General features: G+C 34.7%; 1 protein-coding gene across 7 annotated transcripts in view; it reads left to right on the top strand.

Moving 5' to 3' along the window:
- Positions 1–2,459: 2,459 nt before the first annotated feature.
- Positions 2,460–7,406, top strand: part of LOC129948247 (2-oxoglutarate dehydrogenase-like, mitochondrial) — a 45,002-nt gene continuing 40,055 nt past the window's right edge. For 3 of the 7 annotated variants that reach the window (XM_056059171.1, XM_056059170.1, XM_056059167.1), the window contains exon 1: positions 3,688–3,857. The gene's annotated coding sequence lies outside the window, so the exon portion shown is untranslated. Of the gene's footprint in view, positions 2,745–3,686; positions 3,858–3,966; positions 4,022–7,406 lie in introns of those variants that run through there. The other 4 variants (XM_056059168.1, XM_056059169.1, XM_056059172.1 and 1 more) reach the window with 4 other exon arrangements.

Raw genomic sequence — 7,406 nt, 5'->3', positions numbered from 1 at the left:
CCCAAGCTGCGGAGATTTGTTCAAATTCATTCCTTGTATTTGTATCATTTGCTTTGTTGTTCATGCTGCTCTTTGAAGAGCATGGTTGCTCTAATGTCCTTAAAAAATGAAGCGCATCAAAATATTACAAACTTGGTTAAACAACTTCGTCGGCTCCAGCACCACTTTTTTCCGAATCAGAAATTTTTTTAGCTCTTTCCTGTAATTAGTTCGCAAAGAGTTCAGTTTTTGGATCAGTTGAGCCTTATCAGCGTCGGGATATCTTTCGCGGTATTTTGCAAGCATTTTTTCGTATTGGTCACTTTTAAGATTTCTGTTGGAATATTCTTTACACTTCACATTCCACAAAGCAGGCAAAGTTTCATATACTTCGATTAATTCCACTATGAATTTGCGTTCCTCTTTTTTATTATTATTGTTTGCCATTTTGACATTTAATTCAGGGAGATGTTTTCACTACGAAAATTCAAAACAAATGACAAAATATTGTGCAAACACATCCACAGACTATACAATAAATTTGGTTGCACAATAAATATCAAAAGGATTTTGATTTCGTACAATATATTGCACAACCCTTCAATATGAGCCCTAGACTCTCAATAATATTGTACAATATCAAAAATTGCACAATAATATTGATAGTCTAGGGACCTCTTTAGCTGCGTTTATGCGTTTAATTTTCGCTCAGACCGTTGGAAAATACAAAAAAAAAACTCAGATTTGTTTCAATTTTCAGAGTTCATCGACTTAATTTTGGCTGCAAGAGTTGCTGGAACATTGCAAACGAGAGTTAAAGAATGTAAACATGGATCATGAAAATAAAACAACGCAGGAACATGTAAACATTTTTATATACTCATCTATTTTTTACATTCCTATTTTATTTGTGTGTACTCGTTGTTTATTTTCTTTTTAGTACTCACGACATTTCCAAAATACTGAAAATAAGTGATTTAAGTAGAGACTAAATAAAAAAACCTTTAACTTGTTACTTCTGTTGGCAATTTTCATTGCATAAGATTTGTGAATTGGCGATAAGCTATTCTTACTGCTTTCCACTAAGCAAGTGTGTTGCTTTTAAAGGCTTAACTACATAAGCCGAAAAGTACTTTTGTACAAAAGTAAAAGTATTTGTATTCTCGCTAGGACATTGGTTTTGTGAAAAGAATATACAAATTTGTTCTTCAACCAAAATTTAAGTTCTATCCAGCGTTTTTATAATTGTTCCAGTTCTAACTATTTACGAGTATATCTTATCTTTGAGTTATATAGTTACGCTAACACTAAGTTATATAAAATATGAATTGATACCACAATTGCAGAAGATATGATATTTTGTATAAATATTCCCGGTAACCTGAAGAACTTTATTATTTCCGCCTATTATAATTAATACGATGTAAAATAATTCAATGCAATATATTTAAGATAATAAAGTAGTTAAGTTATTAGTTAAGGTATTACTATTGAAATAAACATAGCATACATTTTGCACCCTTTGAATGAAAGTGACCTAACTCAAAAAATGCAACTTGTGGGAAATGACCAAAAAGTCTTCAACAAAGTGTAGTTTGAAGTAATTTTAATTGTATTTCTCACATAATTTGGCAAATAATTAAATTCCATTGAAATATGTATGTGAGAAATACAATCAAAATTACTCAAAACTTCACTTTCTTGAAGACTTTTTGTTCATTTCCCACAAGTTGCAATTTTTGAGTTAGGTCACTTTCATTCTAAGGGTGCCATTTATAAAAATCATGTTTACTCGTTCATATATACAAATAAAGTCTAGTCTAAAAAACCTTAACCTTGTTACACTATTTCTGAACACATCTTTTCTTGTTTTGGTTGTTAATGCCATCTATCTGTAACTCAGATAAGAAGAAGGGAAAACAAATTCACCACGATCTACCGTTATAAGGTTTACCGCAATTTATTGTCAAACGAAAATTTGTTGATAGAATTAATTTGTGAAAACCAGAGAGAGAAAGAAATATCAAATGTCTCATTCTCTTTCTGCTCTCCGAGGTGAAAACATGTATACACCGATACGAATTCAACACGCTATAAAAAATGAGACTAAGCGGTATCGAAGGGACGGAGACGAGGAAATTTGGCTCTCTCGATTAGTTTTTTCTCTCTGGTCGGAGCGACCAATTGGTGGTTATAGAAATCATAACAACCACTTATCACTTTAGGCGTTTCCCTCACAGATCCAGACTTTTTTAAAAGCATTTCAGGCACCCTATACGTGCTACATTCACAATAGCCATTTTCATAAATCCATTGCATACTTTCAAGCTCGAAAAACAACTGTCATTAGCCTTGGTTACAACCATTTTCGGAAAACCATTCAAAATTGAACTGCATCCAGCTTCATCGACATTAGACTACCAACCTTAAAATACTAATACTAAAATACCACCGTCCACCGACGACGACAGATTACCGAATAAAAAAAATATTTCTACCTTCAATTTCATTAGAATAATCAAGTAGGTCTCGTTTTTCGTTTCGGCTAAAGACTAAAGAGCAAGAGCCTAATAATTTTATTTTTAACATATCCGACGACCCTTAGAAGCTAAAGCTAAATTTTTCGAGTTTTATCTCACAATAAAATCAACTGGGATTGCAAAATTAATAAAAAAAAAGTGATTCCTTATCGAGAAGAGCGACAAATAAACAAAAGAAAATCTCAATTTATCACATTCCCAGGCCCAAAAAAAAGGACTAAAAAGGTAAAAGAGAGTAACTTTAGTCTCGTAAATATTTTTTTAATTTTTCTAACGTGTAAATAAAGTTGGGTAACCTTTATCAAAAGTGAAGATAGTAAGATATCAAATTGGATAAATAAGGTTTTCACGTCACCAAAAATGGTGATGATTATGAGATTGCCTAACTTCTGGTGAAAGTTAATTTTGAAAAAGTTGTGATTCGCGTGAAATGCAAAAGCAAATGAATGGAATTTCGAAGTAGCACAATTCGGAGCACGTTGCGTTGCGGCGACAGTATCCTTGTCAATCAAGGGCGTGTGATTGCCTCTACTCCAACTGTCAAACCATAACATTTACTTCTACTTCCGAGTTGGAATTGCAAAGCAGCTCCGCAGAGAGAACACTACCAGAACCAACTACACCTACATGTGCTTTGCCTAGTCTCATTTTGTTTGATTAATTGTTTCTAATCTGGAGGAGGTACATAGATGGGGGCTCGTTTTTTTGTTTGTTCCAATCATTAAATTTTATATTTTTGATTAAAAAGTCGGTGTATAAATTTGAATTTCCGAATATGGACTTGTGTTTTGCCCTTTCGGAATTTTTTTCTGCTTTCAACAATTTCCTTAAATAGCGCAAATAAAATAATTCACTTGTTTGCTCTGCACACACCACCTCACCACCGTCACAACAATAAGATAGGATTCTAGAAAATAAGTCTCTTTGCCCCAAAAAAGAACAAAACAAAATTGATTACGTATGGTTGGTAAATAGTGTAGTTGCCTCCTTTTCGACTTTGCCGATTGATACCACAAACCTGGCCGGCCATCCCACCGACACCAGCCACCACCACCCGCCATACAATTTGAATCCATATCCAGTGGCAGTGACTCAAAGCTTTGCTGCTCACAAACTCACAACTCAGAATTTATATGCTACAACTTTTTTTTGGTTCTCGGTTCTCGTTCTCAGTCAGTGCAGAACATTTCCCTCGACCAGAAGGGGAATCGAAAAAGCTCGTCGCGTGAAAATTTTCTTATGCACTTCAGATAGTCGTGCATCTGGAAACTAAATAAATAATCGGTTTTGAAGTTGCAAATATTAACAAAATACGAATTAATCTTGCTTAATCACCTGGTTAGTAGAAACAAATCAATTTATCTCGCTGAAAAATTGAACTAAAATACAATCGGTTAGAAACTCGTGACCTAATTGAAATTTTTTCTCTTTTTTTCGGTTCTTGGAGGAGCCCTTCCCATCATCTTAGGAAACTAGTGTTAACTTTTTTTAATAAATAAAAAGTATGTATTCACATTAAATTGTCCCATAATTGAAGTTCACGGAACAAATAAGTGTTTTTTGGTGGAGTGGAAGAACTGTAGAGAAGACAAAAAATTAAAATTTTAGTTGTTATGTAATCGAAAGTGATTTGCTAGAAGGTATCTTTTTGAATCGCAAAATAAGTTTATTTGTGTTCTTTGGCGATTCGAAAATACTTTTGGTAATTTAGTTTTTTCTTTTTTTTTCGATTTTCATTTTTATATAACCATGAACTATGGTGTTTCGTAAAAGGTGTATTTTCCTCGGTCTCGATTTAAAAGAAATGCAATTTTCTTTTTTATGTAAATTTTTCACACTATTTAACGAGTTCCAGCAAACTTATAATTTCAAGGCCAAGGCCAAGCAGTCTGCATTTATAATCAATAATTAAGTTCTTTTCTATTTCGTTTATTGATTATACATATTTTTATGTGCAAATCTAGTTTTCTGAGTTGACAGATAGATGGATATTGACTTTGGTTGTTGTTGTTGTTGTTTGTGTATTGTTCTTGTTTGTTTGGCATTTCCTCTAAGTGAAGAAAGTTCTTTCTAAGAATATTTACATGTGTGCTGGTTTTGAAATAGGGCCAGTAGTTTACCTTGTGATTTTTTTTGAGATTTACGTAGGTATTTAAAAAAAAAAAACGAAAAAGAAACAAAAATAACGCTGTTTGAGAAATAATTTTCTTTTTTTAATTCACTTTCCTTATTGAAAACTTTTGCATAATCACTACATCCGGCCACGAGAATCGGATTCAATTTTTGACACATTCTCGTCTTTGGAATTGGTAAATACTCCAGACTATTTGTTTGATATATTTACCAAAAATTATGTCTCTCAAAGTGAATGATGCGGATTCCTCAATATATCTCGTTCGAGAGTGAAATTTTAAGCTTTTTTTTATTAAATTTGTCTATCAGCGAAAACCTGTTTTTATATCTAATTGGTGTCAATACTAACAGCACCTATAGTTATTCCATTTGTCGACTTTTTAAAAGTTATGACATTTTTAATCCAAAAGATATAATCGTTATGTTTGGTTTTGATTCACTGAATAGTTAATTTTTAGGTCTTTACAATATATACTTAATATATGAAAAGTTACAAAATTAAACTATATCCTAGAGAAAGGGTATTTAAAAATACGGGCCATACCCGTGGCATGATGGTTAGTGCGTTGGACTGTCATGCCAGAGGTCTTGGGTTCGATCCCTGCCTGTGCCATCGAAAGTCTTTTCACGGGTACTGCCTCTTGCGAGGAATTGACAAATTCTCCAAGAGTAACTCTTCTCATGAAAAAGTGCTTTCTCAAATTATCCGTTCGGATTCTGTAGGTCCCCTCCATTCCTGACAACATTACTCACAAACAGGAATGGTTAAGAGTTGTAAGTAACTAGGTCCTAGTTCTCAACGGACTGTTGGGCCACTCAATAAAATAAAAATCAATTTTGTACGTTCCTTTTCATATCGAAAAAACGTCCTCCAATTGGAAGCGTCGGCTTGCTTCGCAGCAGTGCATTCTTTCACTCCAATTTTCTAGTATAGATGTTGTGAATGGTATTGGGCTCACAGATTGATTAGATTGTTGGTAAAGCAATGATTCTCAAAAAAATAGATTCAATGTGGTCAAATCAAAGTTCCTTACTTACTTAAGGTGGCGTTATAGTCCTGTGTGAACTAGGGCCTCACCCAACAACTTCGCCATCTAGCTCGGTCCCTAGCTAGATGTCTCCAAGTTGGGTAAGGTCACTTTCCACTTGTGCGCGCCACCTGATCCTCGGTCTTCCTCTACTGCGCTGTCATGTGGGTATGGATTCGAAGACTTTCCGGGCCGGAGCATTGGTTTCCATGCGCTCTACGTGACCCAGTCATCTTAGTAGTTGGACTTTTACCATTTTGGCTAATTCTACGTCGCTGTACAGCCCGTACAGCTCGTCGTTCCATCTTCTCCATCACTCCCCTTCGATGCGTACAGGACCGTAGATTACACGAAGAACTTTTCTCTCTCGAACCGACTCAAGGTACTTTCATCCGCTTTTGTCATGTGCATGCTTCTGCACCGTATTGCAGGACGGGGATTATAAGGGTCTTTTATAGCGACATTTTGGTCCCTCGAGAGAGGACTTTACCACTCAATTGCGTTCTTAGCCTAAAGAAACAGCGGTTATCAAGAGTAATTCTGCGTTTGATCTCAGCGCTGATGTTGTTTCCTGCGGTTCCGTGTGTAGTTAAATTTTATGAAGACTCCGAGCAGTTTTCGACTGTATATCACTGCAAAGCTCAATACAACTATTTTAGTGAATCTCGACAAGAAGTGCTGATAGCTTTTAAAAAAACAAAATGTCTTCGTGCTACAAATTGGCGAAGAAAAATATTGTTAGCTTCATTGATAGAATAGACAGCAATAAAATTTATTGTTCTAATAGTAACGAATTTTAAATTGATCAATGTGTGATCCTTCTATGTGAGCCCCTTATGTGCTAAATAGAAGGTACTCACAAAAAACGGATTAAAGAATTATCCAAATTTGAAAATAGGTTAAGGAAGAATTCCAAACTTAAGTATCTACCTATTTACATCCTTTACCTTTTGTTTGCATTATCAGATACTTAATTCTAAGAAAAATAAATAAATTAGGTGGTGCAACAGTCCATGAAGAACCAGGGCCTAGTGACTGACAACTCTCAACCATTCCTGTGTTCGAGTAATGTTAGCAGATATGGAAGGGAACTACAGTTTATATGCCGAATCCAAACGGCTAATTTGAGAAAGCACTTTTTTTTTCTCTTGTAGAAATTGTCAATTCATCGCAAGAGGCAGTACCCGTGGCACAGGCAGGGATTGAACCCAAGATCCCTTGCATGACAGTTCAACGCACTAACCATCACGCTACGGGGAATACAAAATTCTAAGAAAGCTTAATATAAATTATATCTTAAGATGTGTACTCATCACTCAGTGCAGTATGGGGATTAAGTAAGCATTGAACTACAACTACTAAAGTAACTTTCAACATAATCTGGCCAATTTCCTTTTGGTTTAAATTTGAGTTCACACAACGTCTTTTATTGTAAAGATTATTTCGATTGCGTAGTTCGACACCAACGTACGCAATTTGCGTTGTTAAAAACTTAAAACTGCATGCAGATTTTCTTAGAAGAGTAATGAGAAAACCAAGTTCCAATATTTACAAGTCTCCTTGCAAGGAATGGAATCAACTTGCCTCTTTGCATAATTGTGTTTCTAGATCTTGCAGATTTTAACACAATGTTTAACTAATATCATCTAAAAAGTTGATGATGAAAATATATACCCTCAACATCTTAATCGTCATTGTCAGCAAACATTACATATTTCAGAGCAAG

Source organism: Eupeodes corollae, chromosome 2, assembly GCF_945859685.1.
Source record: "Eupeodes corollae chromosome 2, idEupCoro1.1, whole genome shotgun sequence".
Taxonomy (NCBI): domain Eukaryota; kingdom Metazoa; phylum Arthropoda; class Insecta; order Diptera; family Syrphidae; genus Eupeodes; species Eupeodes corollae.
Note: the sequence above shows the minus strand (reverse complement) of the source record. Positions and strands in the feature narration are given on the sequence as shown.